Consider the following 24,235-nt stretch of genomic DNA (forward strand, 5'->3'; position numbering starts at 1 on the left):
ATGGAATAAATTTTCATTCAATTATTTAATTAGAAAATAAGCAATTTAACTTATCAATCTAAACTGTTTATTATCATGTCGAAAGTTTCAACAAAAATAAGAAAAAAAAAATTTGTAAAATCATTAACTTTGCAGGCTATTTCTAAAACAGGCTTTCGCTATTTTTGAGTTAAAAACACTGATAAATTTATCAATTAATTAATTTTTGAACTCATAGTGGCTTCATAGGATTTTAAACATGGATATTCCCAATGGAAAAAAAAATATTAAAAAAATATATGTCGAAATATATTAAAAATCTATAAAAAATATACAAATATACAAAAAATATGTACATATAGTAAATATATTTTTAATAACTAACTTTTGGCCGATTTTCATATATATTTTATATATTTTAAATATATTCAAGATGTATATCTTAAAATACATAAATAATAAACAGCTAAAAATATAAAAAAAATATATTTTGAATATATCTAAAATATATTTGAAATATATAAAATACTAGCTGATACCTGCCCGCTCCGCTGGGCGCTTTATAGAATTGTATTTTTAGATCTAGACAAAATTTAATTGGAGTATTGTTTTGACTTGCACAGATTTCAAATTCCATCAAATTGGCCTGTATCTTTTATCCATGTGATTATGATAGCTAAAATTCATTGTAACTTTTAATGTGCAATCACTATTACATTCCCGTGGCTTTCTTCCAAAAATGAATAATAATTGACACGAAGAAAAAAAATTTGAAATGAGCATTGATAGTTTTAGTTAAAGTAATTGCAGGTCTCATAAGTGAAGTTAAAATCTGCCTAGCTTAAATTGCAACGAATTTCGCCGTTAATTAAAACTCCTATGAGGGGGAAGAATTTCGTAAGATCCTATTCAAGAAAATTTCTACATTACAAACAAAATGTTTCAACAAAACTTCGAGTCCGTAGAAACTTTTGTTTGGAAATGAGAAATTTTTATTGTTAACGCCCCCACTATCCCTTTTGGGGTCAGAATTCGAGAAAATCCATTCTCAGCTAAACTTGACATAGCAAACAAAGATTCCTACCAAATTTAGAATCTGCAGAAGTTATAGTTTGGAAATTAAAATTTTAGATTTTAACACTTACCCCCGCAATCCCTATCGGAAGTAGAATTTTTTGGAATCCTTTTTGAGATGATCTCCCTATGACAAATAAAAAATTCCTACCTAATTTCGAGTTTATAGAAGCTACAGTTTGGAAATGGAAATTTGAAATTCTATCACCCACCCCCGCAATCCCTGTCAGAAGTAGAATTTATTGAAATCCGTTTTGAGCTGATCTCTACATAACAAATAAAAGATTCCTACCAAATTTACAGCTTTTAGAAGCTATATTTTGGAAATTAAGATTTTTTTTCGTCAACACTCACCCTCGCAATCTTCATTGAGGGTGATTCGTCGTAAAATCCGCTCTTAGATTATTTCTACACCACATGTAGAAGATTTTTATCAAATTTGGAGTCTATAAGAGCTATCTATATTTTACGAACGGGAAATTTTCATTATCAGCGCCCCCGCAATCCCTTAACTGAACTAGACATCATACACGAAGATTCTCACTGAATTTGGAGTCTGCAGAAGTTACAGTTAGAAAATGAAAATTTTAGATTTTAACACCCACCTCCGCAATTCCTATCGGAAGTAGACTTTATTGAAATCCATTTTGAAGTGATCTCTACATAAGAGATAAAAAATTTCTACCAAATTTAGAGTTTTTAGAAGCTATATTTTGGAAATTAAGATTTTTTATTGTTAACACTCACCCCCACTATCATTATTGGAGTTGATTCGTTGTAAAATCCATTATTAGATCATATTTAAATCACATATAGAAGACCTCTACTAAATTTGGAGTTTATAGGGGCTATAGCTTGGAAATTAAAAATTTTAATTGTTAACACCCACCCCCGCAAACTCCTGTGAGGTATCTTAAAATTCGTTCGTATATTATTTCTAAATTTTTTAGCGAAAATTCCTTCATTTTTTGGAGTCTGTAGGAGCTATAGCTTGAAAATTAAAAATTTTCATTGTTAGTACCCACCCCCGCAACCATCTCTGGGGTGAGATATCGTAATATTTTCTTATAGATTATTTTTCTACATCTCTTACAGAATATTCCTTCCAAATTTGGAGTCGATAAGAGCTGTAGTTTAAAAACGGGAATTTTTCATTGTTAATGCCCTCGCACCCCCTTTGTGGGTGGAATTTCGTAAAATCCGTTCTTAGCTGACCTCTACTCAGCAAAAGGAATATTCCTACCGAATTTCGAGTCTCTAGGTCTTATAGTTCCAGAGATATCGTGATGAGTGACTATATCTGTAGAAAGTCTCCTATATAAATATAAGAAAAAGATGATTTCATTTTGGTATTTCAACTTTATAGTTAATATATATTTCGATCTATAACTCTAGTAAATACTTTCGTTTCCTTAGTTTCAACTCATTGCATACAGCAGATACTTATCAAATTTGGAGCTTATAGGAGCTACAACACAGAAATTTGAAATTTTCATTGTTAAGACCCACTCCCGTAACCTCCTGTGGGGTAGGATATCGTAAAATTCCTTCATTAATTATTTTTAAATCACTTACAAAAAGTTCATACAAAATTAAGAGTCTGTAGGAGCTATAGCTTGGAAATTTTTAATTTTCATTGTTAACGCCCACCCCTGCAATCCATATTAGGAGTAGATTGTCATAAAATCCGCTCGTAGATCATTTCTACATCACATATAGGAGATTTCTACTGAAATTGGAGTCGATAGGAGCTATAGTTTAAAAATGGAAATTTTTCATTGTTAACGCCCCCGCAACCGCCCTTGTGGGTGGAATTTCGTAAAATCCGTTCATAGCTGACCTCTACTCGGCGAAAGGAATATTCCTACAAAATTTCAAGTCTCGACGCCTTATGGTTCCAGAAATATCGTGATGAGTCAATAAATAGGTCGAAATCTCTTATATATATATATATATATATAGATTAAAATAAAATATATAATCAACGTGAATATATTAATTATACTAACTTTTATAAGTTGGAAGCCCTCTTCTTCATTTAACTAACTAACGAATACTAAACGTATCATAACCAATAAATACTAAACAAAACATAATCGATTAAATGACAGACAGATTCTTTTTTGCTTTTAAACAAAAGATAGCGTAAATAAATGACATCTTTACATAACCTATGAAAGATGAATAATTTTTAAACAAAAAATAGTAGCGTAAATAAATGCCATATTTACATAACCTAGAAATGAATTAACAAACCCGTTGCTATAGGCAATAATTCATGTCACAACCTTGTGGATGCGTGGGAGTGTGTGGGTGGATGCGTGGGAGTGCGTGGGTGGATGCGTGGGAGGGTGTGTGGAAATGCGTTTATAAGCATTGAAGTGACATTAGACATTTTTCCGGTCTTTATGCGCTCGAATATAAAGAAGAAGTGATGTTCATTTGTTTTAGTAGCAGAAACAAATGACTATCCACATAAATTTGAAAAAAAATGGTGAAGGGTTGATGGAATTCAAAAAATGAATAGCCTAAAACCTTCTACAATTAATTCCGCGTCGAATAGTCATGGTCTCATGCCGATAAGTCCAGTAGTTTTCAAGTTTATTGGTAACAAAAAAAAAAAAAAGTCGCTTATATATATATATATATATATATATATATATAGATATATGAAAATCGGCCAAAAATTAATTATTGAAAATATATTTATGATACATAATTTATATATTTTTATAGATTTTTAATATATTTTTTATGTATTTCAACATATATTGTTTTTTTTTTCATGGGGGATTGATAAAATTTAAAAATAACACAAAAATATGCCATGTAAAACTTCTAAATTCACTGACCAAATGTCTTAACATTTTAGATAACTTCATAGTGCTAAAAAATTACATTGAGGGTCGTCAAAGAATTTAAATTCACGCAGGGTTCAGTATTGATTAGATTTTGATTTAATTAATTATTAAATAAATTAAGAAATCAGTTTTTCCGGCCATCGATTCAAGCCATTTTTTATCATGCCGAATATTTTGACAAAAATATAATACACCTTCTGAAATTTATTTATCTTTTTAATAGCAGTGTACTGTCTGTAGCATAAATTGCTTGAAAAGTAGATTAAATTCACGGGTGGATAAAATAAAGGACAGAAAAACAAAATTTAATTAGTCGTACATTTCTGGCTAATAAGAAGAAAAAGCTTCGATGTTTAATTACGTGAGCTTACTTTGAGTTTCTCGATAAATAAAGAATGGACGACAAAATATATTATTCGTTCGGACAAAAATAAAGTACTGAATGCAATTATCGATGTATGAGTATGAAAATACGTATGTGTGTGAAAATAAGGATATTTTGTTATTAAAAATAAAACGTAGGTTATTTCGAGCAATAATGAATTTCCGAAAAAAAAAAAAAAAAAAAAAGCTAGCGCAAGTATGATTAAATTTTCCACGTTGATTTTGTTTTTTACAAGAAAGCTGTTATGTTGCAGTGCCCCCTGGGTAAATGTGAAAAAAGGCAAAGAGAATAAGTTGAATCCTTGCGAGATGGATGCAGAAAGCAGCGGGAACGGGGCTGTAGCGCCCCAGGGGACACCGCCAGAACTTTCGTCCGCTATAAAATATGAAAACGCGATTACTCCTGCGCTTGCTGTGTCAGTGTAGTAGAGGTGTGTTGTGTTAGCCGTGTATGCATTTGAAGAGAAAGAGAATAAACTCGAGCACTATGCCGTGTTAGAGCTGTCCAAAGTAAAAGCTGAACAAGTAGACACATAGTGAAACGTTAACGTTGAACTTAATTTATTTTCGGATGTACTATAGTGTCTCTATTTGCATTCGTTAAACTTTTGCTACCAAACTTTATTATTCACTATCGATTTCGTGTTAAAAAATTTTATGTCATTAAAAATTAAACCGACCAACCACACACTCTCATGTTAAGTTACTTCAATTTAGTATGTTATTATTGAATGACGATACTTTTGAAAATTTATACCAAGATGTATAATGTGGATCCTAAGTTGATTGTATATAAATTTAAATTGTAATTATTTATAATTACTATTTGACATTTGTTCCAATGCTAATTAATGTTTCGAATTGGATATAACAATTTATTATTCATGGAAATAATTAAAAAATTAATGTAATCAATAATAAGATTTATTAAAATTGAGCGTAAATTTAATTAGTTATAATAAAAGTCATACATGATTTAATATGATCTTGGAAAATATGGCATATATAATAGTGATACATAGTCTTATATGATGGCCACAGCTATATATATATATATCAATCACATACGGTCATACATGGTCTCATATGATGGTCACAGACGATCATACATGGTCACAAATGATGATCACATATAACTGTTACATATGATTACATATATTGGTCATATGATCAATATGATCATATTCAATGGTCATAGATGATCACATATAAGATGATCATACATGGTCAAAAATGATATTCACGTATAATGGTCATATATGATCATATAAGATAATTATCCATGATCCCATATGATGGATGCATGTGGTCACACATAATCACATATGATGGTTATACATGGTCACAAATGATGATCACTAGGGCCGAGAATTTAGTTTTTTTAAAAGAGAGAGACAGAAGATAGGCGTAGCCAAGCGTTCTGATTGGTCGTAATAAATAAATTGTTTTTTGTTTATCGCTATTAAGTGAAGACAGCAGCTTGAATAAAAAATAAAATTTAAATTGCTAATCCAACATGAAAATATAAAAAATATGTCAAAAAAAAACAGGTTAGTTTGCAGATGTGAAGGTGCTTGTAAACAAATACAAGTCTGTGCTGCTCAGATAAATAAAGAAGAGAATTTGAAACACTGTGTTGTAACTAAAATGTTTAATGAAATGAATAAAAGTGAACAGTGACAAGCTGGCGGTTTCGCTGGAGATCGCGTAAAGGAATTGCTCCCGGTCTCACTGGTAATTTTGCTGGAGATCGCACTGACGGTCTTTTTAAAGGTCTCGCTGGAGGTCACGCTAGAAATCTTGCTGACGGTCTCGCTGGAGATCACGCTGACGGTCTTTCTGGAGGTCTCGCTGGAGATCACGCTGATGGTCTCGCTGGAGGTCGTTTCGCTAGAAGTTGTGCTAATGGTATTGCTGCCAGTCTCGCTGGTAATTTTGCTAGCGATCACGGTGATGGTATCGCTGAAAATTACGCTGACAGTCATTCTGAGAGTCCCGCTGGAGATCACGCTGATGATCTTTCTGGAGGTCTCGCTGGTGATTACGCTGACGGTTTTTCTGGGAGTCTCGCTGGAGATCACGCTGACGATTGATAAAATATACAAAATTTGTGATAAAATCACCGATGTCTTTGGAAGAAATCGTGTCGAGGTAATTTTTAGATAATATTATTCTTTCTTCATAAATTGTGTTCTCTTCCTTTTTAATCGCGTTTACAATTTTTTTTTCAACTTCTAAACTAATACTAAACTCGAAAAATGATATAGCAGCAAGTTTTTCTGTCAGATACCATAAATGTCGCAAAAATGTTGATACAGTAGCATTCGAAATTTTTTTATTAATATTTTTATAATTAATGAACTTTTTCAAGAAATCTAAGTCTTGAGCTGGAGCGCTTATCGGACAAGGAGCTTTAAACCACGCTATTACACAAATAATACTTGTATACCCCCCCCCCCCCTCTACTTATCTTATTTCAAAGTAATTTATTTCCTTAAATATAAAAATTTCTAACAATAAATGCCTAAAATTGCTTATTTTGATTTTTTGCTCAATTTTCATGACCAGTAAATATATGAATTTTTGACTTTAAAAAATGAAACCAGGCATGATTTTGTAGGAAATTTAATGCTCTTCAAGAATCCGCCATCAAAAAATTTTTATCTCAAGCGGTTCAAAAGTTATATTATTTCTCATGAAAAAAAAATTTTTTACGTGTTATTTAAATGGGAAACTTTGAATGCTCACCGACACCTTTCAAAATTGAGCTAAAAATCCTGCCTTGCAGGAAAGTTTTTTTTTCGATATATAGATTCATTTTAACCCATAAATTCGATAGGTTTTTTTTTTGGCTCACCCTAATGGTCACACATAATCACATATGATGGTGATACATGGTCATAAATGATGATCACATATAATTGTTACGTATGATTATATATATTGGTAACATGATAAATATGATCATATTTAATGGTCATAGATGATCACATTTAATGGTCATACAAGGTCATATAAGATGGTCATACATGGTCACAAATAATATTCACATATAATGGTCTGTATGATCATTAGAGTGCGTCAAAATTTAATCTTCGAAAGCAACCTTTTAAAATTGAAATTTTGAGTTTCGCTTTTAACAAGAGCTGTATTTGGGCATTTCCTGATATATTTTGGTGTGTCACAATTTATTTGATATTCACAGAATTTTTTAACAGGAGTTTCGTTTGGCCAAATTTTAAAATTTTTAAATTCCAGAAAAATTGCTTCAACAAAACTCCCGTTAAACAATTATGTGAGCATCAAATAAATCCTGACACATCAAAATATCTCAGGAAATACCCTAACCTAACTCCTGCTAAAAGCGGAACTCAAAATTCCAATTTTAAAAGGTTGCTTTTAGAGATTAAATTTTGACGCACCTTAATGATCATAAGATAATCATCCATGTTCCGATATGATTGTCGTATATGGTCACAAATAATCACATATAATGGCGATACATGGTCATAAATGATGATCACATGTTATTGTCACATATGATTATATATTTTGGTTATATGATGATATGATCACATTTAATGGTCATACTCGGTCACATATAGTCATATGTTTTGTTGAAGCATAGTCTTATAAGATGGTCATACATGATCACAGATGATGATCATATATGATCAGATGATCACATATTATGGTCACATATGATCACAAATTATTTAATTTGTGCAAATAGTTATGTTCTACGATATATGCCTCATATTATTCAGAGTTATAAGTAACAATGAATAAAAGGAAAACTTAAAAATTTTTCACAATATTTAAATCATTTCCTACATCAATTTTTCTGTATAAATATTAAACCATAAAAAAGGTAATGAAAATTTTCAGATTGAGCAATGTCACTTTCACCACTCAATATTTATTTTTTCAGTTCAGAGATGGTTGTGTAAATTTAGATGAATAATGTATCCTTTCGCACACGGACACTTTCAATATCTGTAAATACATGTGCCGAACAATATACATAAAAATATATATAATGTAAATAAGTGTATAGGTATAGGTATAAGTGAATGTATTTTCTATTCTCTCTCCAGAGTAGTATTACCAGTAACGTCCGATAGAGAACAAATAATGCCGTTAACTCAATATTGAGTGAGAGATAAATAAAGTAAAACAAGACACCTACCCACACACGAGGAAAGTAAAAGCGTTAAAATAGTGTAGTGAGTAACAAATACTATAGGCCGTAGCGAGGAGCGATTGCTCGAAATTTCTAGATCAGCATCTATCGTACAATACGTCTGCGTGTTTTCCATGTATGTGTGGGAGTGCTTGTTCGACTTCGTCCAACTGGACGGGAAACAGGTGAATAATAAAAAAAAAAAAACTGGCGTAAACAAAAAAGGCGTGCAAAATAAAATAATTAAAAATAACTGTCGTGAAATTGAATTTAACAAAACTACGTCGAGTGCGCCCTCTGTGTAACTTGGTACTAACAAGCATTGAAGCGGGTCATTTGGACGCTTCGGAGTCGAGTTATAGGTGGATGTGTGTGCATATGTGGGAATCGAATGGCGAGAAAAATCGGGGAATTTAATCTACGTGTTTCGACACCCCCTCGGTCAATTTTGTATTTAGTTGTTGTGTACTTCTGTATGCGCTGCAATTTCCCAGTATGTAGTCTTTGAGTATGTGGGTGAGAGTACCGGCTTGGCCTCCCTTATTCCCTCTGGTTCGTCGGCATTCCGCTCTGTGCAAGCTGTTACCTTCTGTCTGCTGGGCATTGTCGATCCTGTTCCCAATTACGCTGTTGCAGAGCGCTCAAAAATAAATCCTACCTAAAGGGTTGCAGTAATATAATCCGGTTGTTTTCTGATTGACATTCTTTGGTAATTTAACTGCCTAAAGGACCACTTTCGGGGTGATTAGTTTGCAGTTATCGAGCAATTAAGCAGGAAAGTCGAAGCTTTTTAACCTAAAATTCGAGAGTGTTCTTCATTTATTTTCATTAATTTAAGTATCACGTTTTTCTCGAGTTTCTAAAAAAGATAATGAAAATGGTTTAAAAATTTACATGTACTATTTAAACTATTTAAACGATCAGCCGTTAATTGAAGTTTATAAAGGGAATTTGAAGTTCAAACGGAGATTAGTTCTTTCACTGATAAAAGGATTTGTTAGTATTTGATAAACTTTATTCACTGATAAAAAATTATTTTTTTACATTGAATGATTTAATAATTAATAAAAAATTTCTAATAGAACAAATATTAAATAATAATTAAAAATTACTAAACAAAATCTATTGAGACACGGAAACAAATTTTCGTTTAAAATTCCTGATCTAATTATAATTCTTAAATAATTAGATACTAATTCCTTCAATGTATCCTTAATTACTAATAATTCATAAGAATTTACAAGGTATAATTACACGGAAAAAAAAATTTCGTTCTGGTAACCTAACTGTAGAGTTACCACAACTATACACAGTTTGCTGTTCGTTGTAGAGTTACAGTAACAAAATCTTATTTAGTTCTGATAACTCAATGTTGTTGAGCTCTCAGAGCTCTACGGGATTGTTCTCAGAGCCAAACGGTATAGTTGGGAGCGCCCTATATTGTGCAGTAGTGGAGTGCGCTAACATATTTCATAACCTTCTAAAATGACAAACAGAATTATTTTGTTACTCATCCATATTATTAAAAATATATGAGGACAATTAAGTTTCCAGTTTATTTATTTAAGGAAATAGGTTTTTTTTTTTTTTGTCAAATTGAATTTCGTTGAAACAGTTTTGTATTTATGGTTTTTCAAGGAACATTTATGATTAATTACAATGAAAGTATTTTAGATAAATTTCAAATTTTACAGAATCAAGCAATGCGTGTGATCTTAGGTGTTAATAGATATACTAAACTAGAGACAATGCTTGATACTTTATGTTGGTTATCCGTAAGGCAAAAAATAGTGTTTAATTCTTGTTTGTTTATTCATAAAATTCTTAATAATTTACTACCTAAATATTTACTTGATGAATTCGTTTTCAATAATATGCAGTATAAAACGAGATCTATGTCATCGCTTAAGGGGTTATACGCAGTTGCAAAGCTAAAAAAACAACATTTTTTTATGAATTTTTTCTAGACACAGTTTTTAATTATCAATTACAAGTGATGGTTATTTAAATAGAGCCTACTTTCAAGAATACAATAGCGCGTCAATCATGTAAAAATATAAATGTGCACCGCTCCTGTAGAAGATGTTCTGAACGACCTCTAAAAAAAAGGCGCTTGGCGGTGATCTCCATTTCGGTGGTTCGGATTATCTGAAATCAAAAAATATAATGAATTCTTTTACAGGATAGATTAATGCAGGTATTGGACGAAGGAATAAGAAAAATTTTGATTTTTGACAAAATGGCGTCTATTTGTAAAAAATTTTTCGTTTTTGTTGAAAAACAATTTTCCAAATTGTTAAAAAAAAAATAGTAATAATTTTTTTGAATCTTATTCCTTTGTCCAATACCTGCATTAATCTATCCTGTAAAAGAATTCACCATATTTTTTGATTTCAGATAATCCAAACCACCGAAATGGAGATCACCGTCAAGCGCCTTTTTTTTAGAGGTCGTTCAGAACATCTTCTACAGGAGCGGTGCACATTTATATTTTTACATGATTGACGCGCTATTGTATTCTTGAAAGTAGGCTCTATTTAAGTAACCATCACTTGTAATTGATAATTAAAAACTGTGTCTAGAAAAAATTCATAAAAAAATGTTGTTTTTTTAGCTTTGCAACTGCGTATAACCCCTTAAAATAATAAGTACAAGAACACTGACTGCTGAGAAATCAATTATTTACAGAGTCATAATTTGGTATAATAAACTACCTGATTCAATTAGAAATTAAAATAGAGTTAATATTTTTAAAATTGATTTGAAAAAATATATATCTGCGAACATAGGACCTTTTGATAAGTTGAATTGTAGCAATACTTAATACTATGATAATTGTAATAAATTTTGCTATTTAATTGTAAAATAAAACATGTAAAAATATTGTAAAATAGCTATGAGCTAAATGAATAAATTATTATTATTATTATTATTATTATTATTATTATTATTATTATTATATTTGCAGTGACTGTTAATTTAATTTATTAGTTGAATATATTGTGATAAGTAATAAGTTATCGGAATACATTAAAAAGACCCCATTTAACACAAAATAAAATTTGTTTTCGTTTATTTATCTTTTCTTGTGCATATACGGTAGTGATTTTATGTCCGATATTTATTGATATAATTAAGAAAATAAGATAATTTTGTGACGACCATATTTTTATTTTACAAATAATTTTTATTTGTAATATAAGTTCTATCATTAGTTTATTTCTATTATAATACTATTCTTATTTGTCATATACAATTATTGTTGGCAATATAAATTCGTTCTGCCGCATTTATTTATTAAATTATCAATGCTAAATCGTAAAAAAAATTATTCAACAGACTGTCAAAAATTTGTTATAGTCTCAGAACGATCCTGTCGAGTTGTGAGAGGTAAATAACGTTTAGCTCTCAGAGCTCAACGATGTAGAGTTGCAGGAGCCAAACGGTATTGTTACCATAAGAATACGTTAACCTACTGGAACTTTTTACAACTAACTAACTACTATAGAGTTCCTATAGCAAAATTTTTTTCTCCGTGTACAAGGAATTTATCTTCGCTGTTTTCAATCTCTTTGAGATAAAATTCCTTTCTTTGCTGTCATGTAAAATGTTATTTAATTATTCAGATTCCTAGACAAAGAAAGTAATTTATTCAATTAAATTGAGAAAGTATTAAGAATTTTACTTGTACTTCCGATTATTTACAGTGTAAATACAAAAGGAATTTTTTAATTCCAGACTAAAGTGAAAATTGCTACTAATTAAATATTTTACAAAGTTTATAACTTTTTTCACACGGAAAAAAATTACCTATAATAAATAATAATCGATGTTTAAGTGTAATAGTTGATAATTGATAATTTCAACTTTAACGTTAATCATTTTCCACATTAGAGATTATAGTTGGATATCTAAAAATTATCACGAAAAGTTATTAAATTTCTATAGTAATACTTTGAAATTTAATGTTAACAACGTTATTATTTACTAAGTGAAGTAACAAATTTTAATTCCAGCGATAAAAACCAATCTATAATATAATATAATGAGGAGTTGAGTTTCAAAAAAGTATCTCTTCATTTTTGATTAATCGAGACAAAAAACTGGTTATCTTCAATTATAAATATTTTTATTGAACTTTTTTAATTTAGCTATAAAGTGCTATCGGTTATGAAGCTACAATTCAATTTTCATTTACAAATCTTTATAATTTTCGAAGTAATTAATATTTAAAAGTTCAAAAAACTGCTCTTTCAAAATATGAAAAGATACCTTTTTGAAAATCAGCTCCTCAATTATTGACTTTAGTACTTCTTACTGTTTGACTAATAATTATAATTTTTAACAAGTGACAGTTTGATATTTACAACATTAAACGCTAAAAAACATTTTTTTTAATATTAAAAAGGTTCTCTGGTTTGAGCATTTTTTTGTAAAGACCAATGAAGAGATAGAACGTTGAATTTTTTACCATTTATTTATACATATTTTATACATATATTTATACATTTATACATATATTTGCAAATATAGGTATACAAATACATGGAGTGATCATATACTGGTACATGATCATATATTGGGGCTTTTACCTTAGTTAAATTTTTAGCTAAAAACATTCAGTAGAGTTAAAGTTGTAGTGATCTGAAGACACCCGCCTCGAAAAAAATTGACGCTCACTTCCTTCATGATAACAGCTGAGTGGCTTATCTGAAACAAAAAAACCCAGCAGGTTTTTAATTTGTATACTTAAATGCACCGAGTAGACTACGATCAAAAAAAATTTGAAAATTGGATTTTTGACAGATTTAGGAACAAAAAAGTCCGAATTTCACTTTTTTTCTCAACTTTTTGATACCAAAAAAATAAAAATTATAAAAAAACAAATTATAAATCTTGGCTCTTATACTCTTTAAAATTATGCTTTGTGATTGTCACACGAATTTTATTCCTATGTGCGTCCTTCCCTGCGCCTAGTGTTGGCAACAGATTCACAATCGGTGTGTCTTATAAATTTACTATTTTTGTATTAATATTATTAATTTATATGCTGTATATTTATCACTATTTATATTTGACAATTTATGTATTATTATTAGTTCTTAAGAATTAATTTTGACATTTATTTCAGAAAATTGTATTGCAATATTTATAATTTTATTATTTCATTGTATATTGATTATTGGTAATAAGTTGTAGCCCTTGCTCGCACGGGTAATTCCCTAAAGTGTCGATTGCGAGCACAGGGACCACTAATTTTGGTAAATGACTTGAGAGGCTCTCGTGATCGGTCATGAGGTCTCGTAGTTTTCGGTAAAATAAAAATCGGGAGACACGCGGTAGTCGGGAGACACGCGGGAGACACGCGGTAGACCCGCAAAGTGTAAGGAGTGTGGATCTGGCACCTTCGTTCGAGTTCCCTTTTTTTGGTGAGTACTCACGAGTTGAGCCATTTTATTAACCACGCACCGCGTTGTCTCCTGGCGAACAAATTGGCATTAAAAGTCGGTATTAATTATTTGAGTCAGCCAGTATTAATTTATTTTTATTATCTTTTGTCGAGATAACCCGACCGAGGATTTCGGGTATATCTCTGTTCAATATTATTAGATATAATTTCTATTTTGTAATCAACGTCGTCGTAAATAAACGATCTACTCAGGATTTAGACTAATAATTAATAATTGTATGCGGCAAGATTATTATTATTGTTATATAGTTCATCCGGCTAAGGAATTCGGCTCTGGACTTAGTTTAAGTAATTTCTGGTTTTTTTTGGATAAATAGTTTATTTATTATTAATATTTGCTGATTTATTAATAATTTAATTTACGTAAATTACTTCCTCCTTTCTTTCCTAATATTAGTATATTATTTATCTTTCCCTGGAATACCTGCAGATCGGCCCTGAAAATCAAAGGGTTTGTTGTTTCCTTAGTTAAAAGAACAACTGGCGTCCAAAATCGTGCACTAACCCAGCCCGAGGAAAAGCTGCGGGTTGCTTGGGAGGCGAGGAGTTACCTCCCAAGTCTTTTTGTTTATTTAGTTTTTTTTTTATCAATTATCGGGCGACCTGGACAAAATTACGTGTTTACTGATCACTCTACTGTCAGCTGGAGCGTAATTTTTGTTACATAATATTTATTGTTATATTGAGTAAATTTAATAATATAGTTTTATCCATGAATCAAAAGAGAAAAAATGCAAAAATCTATCAAACGCTAAAATTGATTAAATACTTTTTCAAAGGGACCGTTCCAATCATCTCTAAAGTAGACTTTATATTCCTTTTCGACCATTATTCCAATACAGAAAATTCATTCCTGATGCATCGGCCTAAGTGGAAGTTGATTAAACCCAGCAATCGGTTTGTCGAGCAGATATACCTATATATAAACATAATAAAAAACGCTCGTATAAAGTAACTCTCCGGAAAAATAAATAAATAAAAATGAAAGAAGCTGAAAAAGTAAAGGAACTTAATACATATAGGTTTTCCTCTTTCAAGGCCTTTTTACGATCGAGAACAGCCGTCTTAGCCCAATTCACTAGATAGCAATGTCGGCTCACAACTCCCGCTCGGTCTGGCCTATACTAGTCTACTCCACTGCACTTCTCTCTCTTCTCCTTCCATTTTCTCCTCTTCTCTCTGTAGTCTACTCTCTACTCTATATCTCGGGTGAGGTTCTCTGCACACGGTACAGCCCGATGGACTTTAGTACACCAATCTGCTGAGTGGTGGCACATGCAACATTCATCCCTGGGCTCACGTAGGTCAGCGAAGTTTCATCCACAGTCCCTATTACTTTTATATATATAGATATAGATATAAATGTACATGTTCACAATACCTAGACCGTTTCTGCTGGTGGTATTAGTGCCAGAGGGTTTAGAGAATACATTCAGCAACGCGCAATGACGAACAAAATCCCTAAAAGATATCAAGACAAGCGTGACCCAGTCATAATAAAAGCCTGACCCAACGAATAAGCTTCCATTGTTCCATCGGTATCATGTTTCCAGTTTTGAGTTTCCAGTTTTCAGCTAAAAATACCACCGGGGATACAAATTGTCAATCGCTTCTTGTGCCGCAATATTCCAAAAGGCGAACAAATGCATAAGCCAATCTTCAAAGATATCACTCCAATTATCACAGGATCAGAGAATATAACTACCTTTGCAAATATCCGATTACCTTCAATGGGTTTAGGTGTATTGACAAGCTTGATGACGAGTTTAAGCTTTGCTTTCGAGTTTTTGGAGGAATCTAATCAATCTAAGTGATCAAAATTATAAATAGGTATGCTGGATATATTTGATAAATTGATAATCTTATTAGTCGATTTATTGTCTTTGAATGTTAATTATAGTAAATTAATGTAATTATTTTTACAAGTACACGAAGAAAAAAATTTAGCTACAGGAACTCTATAGTAGTTAGTTAGTTGTAAAAAGTTCCAGTAGATTAAGAAGGTTCGAGCGAATCTAATGTAAAAAATAATTTCCAAATTTGGAGCTTTGAAATTAAGTATACGTATAAATAAATCCGTAATTTATCTAATCCCAAAATTTAAAAAAGATTCACCGTTTAGTTACTTAGATATTAAATTTTTAAAATCACATATTTTATCTCCTTATACACGGGCTCTTATAGCGGACAAACTTTTATCAAGACTTTATTTATTTTTTTCAATATTAAACTCCCAACTTGAACGGATAAAAAACTATACACAAAAAACTTAAATTATTGCAAAATATAAAAACAATTTAATAATCATACATTACCGCTATAATTTTTCAAATATTTAAAGTCAAATTTTACGTTTGTAACTCGTTTATCGTCAGCTATTTATTCGAATAAAGATTTGACAACATCGCGTCAACAGCTGAGAAAAAAGAAAAAGATAGAAATATAGTTACAGAGAGAAATGTTCAACTCACATACTCATCCACGTCTCTGTTATGGGTATAATCAAGCGCGCTATTGCCAAATCTGTTTAGTTATTCCGGCAAGTAATAAATACCAAAGTCATTTTATTACTTTAATTTATTAAATAAGTAAAAATCATCAATTATTAAATTTTTTAAGTTATTTTAAATTGAATAAAGAATTTTGACGAATATTGGGAAATTATGACTGTTTTGACTCATTAGTTACGCTCGAATTTCCTTAACGTATACTTATGGTAACCATACCGTTTGGCTCCTATAACTCTATGTCGTTGAGTTCTGAGAGCTAAACGTTATTTACCTCTCATAACTCTACAGGATCGTTCTGAGACTATAACAAATTTTAACAAATCTATAATGCGCGATTTAATATTGATAATTTAATAAATAAATGCAGCAGAACGAGTTTATATTGCCAATAATAATTGTTTATGACAAATAAGAATAGTATTATAATAGAAATAAAATAATAATAGAACTTATATTACAAAGAAAAATTATCACAATCACAATATATTAAACTAATAAATTAAATTAACAGTCACTGCAAATGAACCTTGAAAAACCATAAATACAAAACCGTTCTAACGAAATTTAATTTGACAAAGAAAATACCTATTTCCTTAAATAAATGAACTGGAAACTTAATTGTCCTCATATATTTTTAATAATATGAATAAGTAACAAAATAATTATGTTTGTCATTTTGGAAGTTTATGAAATATGTCAGCGCACTCTACTAGTGCGCAACGTTAAGCTCTCCTAACTATACCGTTGGTTTCTAAGAACTATCCCGTTGAGCTCTGAGAGCTCAACAAAATTTAGCTATCAGAACTAAATAAAATTTTGTTACTACAACTCTATAGCAAACAGTAAACTGTGTATAGTTATGGTAACTACAATTTCGTTCCCAGAACGAAATTTTTTTTTCCGTGTAAGTCATCAAAGTTTTTAAAGAGAACAAATTGATTTTGAAAAATGAAATTGGAATAAATTAGGAACATTTGAAGATGAAAAAAAAGTTTTGATGTGGCCTAGGGTTGTGAAATTTTAAAGGTAATAATATTACATGCTGTCATTAAATTAAAGTTTTAATGAAAATATCCGTTGAAGAATTAAATGTAATGAATATTGGAGATAGAAGCCGTTAAAAAATTGAATCATGGTTAGTGAAAATATTTTTTTTTTTTTAAATGTCATTTATTAAGTTATTGTATTTCTGTTGGAAACTTGAATTTATTGATTGACAAAAATATTTTTCATAGAAAAATTAAAATTAATAAGTTAATGAAATTATAATCCAATAAAAAATGAAATTTAATTCTTAATAAAAATTATTTCTATAGAAAAATTGAATTTATCAATTAATGAAAATATTTTTCATTAAAAAATTAAATTTAATGAATGAATGTATCAATTTCTTTTTGTAAAATTATACTAAATGATCAATAGAATTATGATTCATTGAACAATTAAATTTAATGAGTTAATCCATTAATTTTTCATTGAAAAATCGAATTGAAAATATTTACCATTTAAAAAAAATTAAATTTAACGATTGAAAATTTGAATTTAATGAGCTATAGATTATTTATCTATTAAAAATAAAATTTAATGTCTAATAGAATTATATTTCATTAAAAATTATATTTTAAAAAGTTAACATAAATTTTCCATTAGAAAATTATTTTAAATAACTTAATGGATTAATTTTTTATTGAAAAATGGAACATATTGATTAACAGAAACATGATTTACTAAAAGTTACTATGATAATTAACACAAAATAAAATACATATTGACTAAAAGTCAATAATCAGTAAAATGACAGCGTTTATTACGTAACTTCAATCAGGCACAACGTGTTAAATAAAATGTGTATTTTGATTGACGTCGTTAACAAACGACGGGATGAATAATTAATAATCAGGATTAATTGATAATTGGCAGTAGTGACAGTTACGTAACCGGCATAACGCCATCGGATAAAAATAAATAAACAAAGCAACGGGAATCCATTGGAGTGGGCTTATGTAAATTCCATCTTTGTTCTTTTGTGATGTAACTAAATAAAAAATATGTAAATATACAGCATTAATCATTGTAATTCAAATTTAACGCCTATTTACACTTTTAAATTGAGCGTCAATTGCATTCACATTAACACAGTGACCAATTTTAAAATTCCTTTCACCTAAATCTGCGCTAACGATTTAAAAATTGCTTTCGTTTGTCAGGAAAGAATTTTTTTTTCTATGTTTGTGATTAAGATTAATGAACAATTTTTTTAATGATCTATGTGATTATGCGCTGGTGAATTTTTCTAAATAACAATAAAAATAAATAGCGAGTTTATTTATATCGAAATATTATTGTTGAGCTCAGAGCGCAAAGGCTTCAGATGTATGACCTAGTACCGGGTAATGTGTATTCATGTGTGTTTGTATGTTGACTGTCGAGTATGTCGAGGGTGTATAAAACGCGGGAGGGTGCTGGGGGAAGCAGGAAATGGGTGAATGAAAAAGCGACTCCGGCAAAGGAGGTGCGCATATTTCGCGTGCCCGATTCAGCTTGGCCGAGTGGAAAACTACTGACGTCATGAAAAATGACGCCATCAGTGTAAAACGGCTTACTTTCAAGTGGTTGACTTGCGACCTCAGGAAATTACGTTTGCCGTTGAGACATTGAAAATCCGTATATTCATAAGATACATAAAAGTTCTTATTTTAGTCGAGAGAATAAAGAATAAGGCGAGGGATAAATAAGTTAAGGTTTCTTGAACTCACTTTTTTAGTCGTTTTAGGGGAAGTGCAATTTTTTTTTTCGTTAAATAATAACTTTTATAAATTTTTTTTTGAGGAAGATTTTTTTTGACAAGTTTTTTTTAAGTCTTGCATAATTTTTGCTAATTTTAGGGCGAAAAATGATTAATTTTTGGTATAATACGTTTCCTGTCAATACTTTAGTGTCAAATTTGTTAATATTTTTGGAAATTATCATTTATACACGGAGATAAATTTATAGGAACCTTTCCAAAAATTATGGGAATGGTTCCTATAATAAAATGATCGTTATATATAGGTATCAATCCTATGCTCATTATGGGAACCATACCCATAATTTATTGGAAACATTTCTATACAATAATGGAATAGCTTCAATATATTATGGAAATGGTTCCTATAATATTATAGGAATGGTCCCTATATTATTAAAGGAATGGTTCCTATAATATTATAAGAATGGTTCCTATGATATTATGGGAATCACGCACATAATAATAGATAAATGTTTATGTTCATTATAATGGAGCAATTACTTAAAAAATATAAAGTAATTATTATATATTTTTTTGCTAATAAATTTTTTTTTGTAAATAAAAATTGATCTTTCACTAGAGTGAAAAAATTTCCTTTTCATAATTTTTATTCACGTGTTTACATAATATTAAATTGTTTGTTCCAACTCAGTTATTATTGTGTTAGATAACATTGAAAAATTTTGAAGCAATTCTAAAGTTTCTCTAATAAAAGGAATATTTTCTCACTATACAATTAGAGGAGCAAGGTAGATATGGAAATTCATTGTTTATTTTTACAATTTCATTTTATTTTTAAAACAAATTATTTATTTACAATACATACTTTGAATATTTATTAAATCCACCTTTTGGGTATGTAACTTTAATTATTTATATGAACAATATTACTTATTTTACATATTTCAAATGATGATATTGAGAAGCAAGTGAAATTATTGAAATTACTAATAATTTCAAATGCTTTAAAGTGATCATCGAAATCACAAATAACTTGAGTTGTAATGATAAATATCTCAATATTATTAGGCATCATCACTATAATATTATGGAAATGACTCCTATAATATTATAGAAATGGTTTCTATACTATTATAGAAATGGTTCCTATAATATTATAGAAACTATTTCTATGTATTATGGGAACCATTCCTTTTTTCTTGCAAAAAAAATTAAAATCTCAAATTTTGCTAAAAGTATTAAAAATGTAAAAAAATTTATAAAAATACTTTTTTGTAAAAAATTTTATTTTTTATAAAAAAGTTTCTTATCTCTAATTTTTAAAACAAAATTTTTGACATAAATAAAAAGTTTATAAAATTTGTTATTGTTAAGGAGGTATTGCCCAAAATCACTTTTCTTACAATATTCTTCAATTTTTGAATACGCGTACTTTCAAGTGTCCTCTATACGAATAAATTTTTTTTAATACTCCTTGCTAATTTTCGAAATATTAGCAATTAAAAATCGTACATTTAACATGTATTCCCTATCCTGACCGTAGTTAGAATGAACATTTTATTGAATAACAACCATACTTTTCTTAGGATTTTTTTGAAAAACTGAGAATATTTAATTGAAGTTATAACAAGTATTTTTTATCAAAAATAACACAAACGAGCGGTATTCATTTTTTTATAAGAAATGTTTGAAGTTAGTGACTTTCGATATTTTACTTGAGTGGAAGTAAGTGAGCGATAGTCTGTAAAGAGAGGCAGCACTAGTGCGTGAGAAAGAAACCAATACCCATAACCTATTGGTGTCTTTTCTTGGGGCAATACCTCCTTAATAAAATTCAAATTTCAAATTTGGGTGAAAACATTGATGATAAAAAACATTTATAAGACTATTTTTTTATAGAAAATTTCATTTCAACAAAAAAAAAAAGATTTCTATCAATTTTTTTGTATCTCTTATTTTTTAGACAAAATGTTGACTAGAAATCAAACGTATAAAAAAAAAAAAAAAACATTTCATACTGTTCACACAAATTTAAAATGATTTGAATTTAAAATCAGTCCCATAAAAATGTGTCTCAGTTTATGAAAAAATTTGATCATAAAAATTAAATAACAAAGTATTAAAAATAACTACATACGCTTCTAAATAAATAAATTTAATTTAAAAGTAGAATTGCGACGTACTGATAAATATTATTAAAATGTTTATATTACAAACGCTTTCATATTTATCTAAATTAAATGAATTACAGGTGAGTCAAATAACGCATATAATGAAGAGAAAGCGGATAAAGGGAAAGAAGTTTTTAACTAAAATAAATAAATAGAAAAAAAAATTAACGAATATTCTGGCTCGAAGTGCGAGTACGCTCATTGCAAATTGCGAGCTGAGGCAGAAAGTAAATGCTGTAATATTACATATAATGTGATTCCGGATCTATCTCCAACGCGGGTAACTATCTTCCATATTCCATATGTGGATCGTGGGTGTGTGTGTGTGTGCTTTGGTTTAACCTTTTGAGCTTTTAAGCCACGTTTTAAAAAGGGACAGTCCGGTTATCGCGGGCTGCATAAATATGTCGGGAAACTCACAAGTGGGCAAGCTCACAAGCCAGCCAAGAATGGAAAGCTCATCTACGACGCGACTCTTTTCCAGCCAGGAAGGTATAGGTGCAGCCCACCTGGCTTCAGACGTGTGTAATGCATTTAAAGTACCTTGCTAAAAAAATCTGTCTCCCTATTTAATAATAATAAACATTTTTTACTCGCCTCCGCTGCGTAATTCTTGAATAAATTTTTTTATCATTAAAATAGATAATTAAAGGAATTGTTATCTTTTAATTTATTTAATGAATTGTTAGTATTTTAATTTATTTATAAATACGCAAAAATTATTTTTTTAACATATCTAAAAAAATTAAAAAAAAGTTTTTGCCCTAAAATCTTTTATTCTATTGAAATAGAAGCTTTGTTAATTTTTCCAGAATTATTTTTCCATAAATAATATATTTTACATTTAAACAATGAGCATCCGCTTCTCAGTAGCGTTGATGACAATTTTATATGTAAATTTTGCGTGCTCTATCTCATAAACAAATTAATGAATGAAAAAACGCTCCAAATAATATTTTTTGGAAATTCTATGCTCTACAATTTATAACCAATAAAATTCTCTGTGAATTCAATATATTCTCAATTAAAAAAAAAAAACTAATATACTTTCGAAATTTAGTAGTTTATACATTTTTGGTTATTGTTTAACAAAATAGATATTTATGTCATAAGGCCGTAAAGTGGCGGTTTTCTGACAGCGACGATATTTCGATATGAGCTTAAGGTTTGTAGCGGGAAGGATCGAAACGAGCGTAATTTTAACGTCCGAGGCGTAGCCTAGGATGGAAATTTACGCTCGTTTTCGAAAATTCGCGTCACAAACATTAAAGCGAATATCGAAAAAAAGTTGTTGTCGAAATCGCCACTAAACGACCGAATGACATACAATATTTTTTGTTATTATCACTCCATAAGTTTAACTTTTGAGGGATAGGAGGCTAATCATGACATATTTCAATTTTATCAATTTTCACAAGGGCAAAAAAACTTAATTTGATATTAATTATCTTTTTATTAATATTTATTTATGGCGTAATAAACTGTCAGCACACTGAAAAAAAAATTAATTTGATTCGAGAGAAAAATTCTTGAACCAAGAAAATAATGTAGAAGAGGGTAATTGTTTTGAATCAAGACGAAAAATTATTGAATCGAGTAAAATTTATTTAAACCAAGTAAAAATTTCTTAGTTTAAGAATTTTTATACCTAAATCAAGGAGATGGAGTTTTTCAAAATTATATACTTGATTCAAGAACATTTTTTTATTCAGTGCAGAGAAATAATTAACGCCACTCAATAGTAACTAAGTTTAAAACTGACTAAAAATTATTGGTCAGTACACTAGAATGTGAATTTTTTTAATAATCTCTTTCAATTTCGTTTGGGTGTACACGAAAAGTTCGTAAAAAAAGGAGGGGATAAAACTTCACGGCCTAGGCCGTAAAAAAAAGACGGTATCCCCCATGAAAAAAAAATATATGTCGAAATACATAAAAAATATATTTTAAATATATTAAAAATCTATAAAAAATATATAAATTATGTATAGTAAATATATTTTTAATAACTAACTTTTGGCCGATATTTATATATATTTTATATACATCAAATATATTTTAGATATATTAAAAATATTATTTTTTTATATTTTTAGCTATGTATTTTTTTGTATTTTAAGATATATTTTGAATCTATAAAATCTATTCAAAATATAAAAAATATATATGAAAATCGGCCAAAAGTTAGTTATTAAAAATATATTTACCAGACATATTTTTTATATATTTATATATTTTTTATAGATATTTAATATATTTAAAATATATTTTTTATATATTTCGAAATCTATTTTTTTTATATTTTTTTTTTCATGGGGGATGGTAGAGTCTCTAGAAAAGAGTCTCTTTACGGACGCCACCCAGCGCTCAAAAGTTGAACTTTTGGAGCAAGAATAACAAAAAATTTAATTTTAGAGGGTGATTTATCTTTTAAAAGTTTTTTTTTTACCCAAAAATTTCTTCTATAATAGATACTTTGTAAATTTTTCCAGAAGTATTTCTCCGTAAAAACGATTTTTCAATGTAAAATACATACTTGATAAAATAGGAGAAATAAACTCTATTGATTAAAGATTATAATTTTGAATTATTGATGAAATTTGGCAGGAAATTGGCAAAGGGTGGTTACAAACTTTTAGGTCCCTAGGCCAGTCCCGAAGCGGCCTGAGGAAGCCTGCGGATTAAAAGTTGTTGTATTAAATTATTCCAAACATAATTATCGAATTTTACTAAGCAGCTTATGGTTTTTGATTGTTATAAGTTTGAACTTTCGAGGAAATATTGCATTGTTTCGATAAGCTTTATGGTAGTTCTGGTGTATTAATTAATTGATTGATTAGGTCTAAAGTTTTGA

The 24,235-nt window shown here is 29.4% G+C and overlaps 1 protein-coding gene and 1 long non-coding RNA gene across 2 annotated transcripts in view; one reads left to right on the plus strand and one right to left on the minus strand.

Annotated features, from left to right (window-relative positions):
* Positions 1-24,235, plus strand: part of LOC123264341 — a 105,107-nt gene that overhangs the window by 51,987 nt on the left and 28,885 nt on the right. The gene's annotated exons all lie outside the window — the stretch shown is intronic.
* Positions 644-22,549, minus strand: LOC123264357. Its single transcript, XR_006509311.1, has 3 exons — positions 22,472-22,549; positions 12,167-12,171; positions 644-655 (listed from the first exon to the last, which is right to left on the minus strand). It is a non-coding gene; the product is annotated as an uncharacterized LOC123264357 (long non-coding RNA).

This window comes from Cotesia glomerata, linkage group LG4 (genome assembly GCF_020080835.1).
Source record: "Cotesia glomerata isolate CgM1 linkage group LG4, MPM_Cglom_v2.3, whole genome shotgun sequence".
Lineage (NCBI taxonomy): Eukaryota > Metazoa > Arthropoda > Insecta > Hymenoptera > Braconidae > Cotesia > Cotesia glomerata.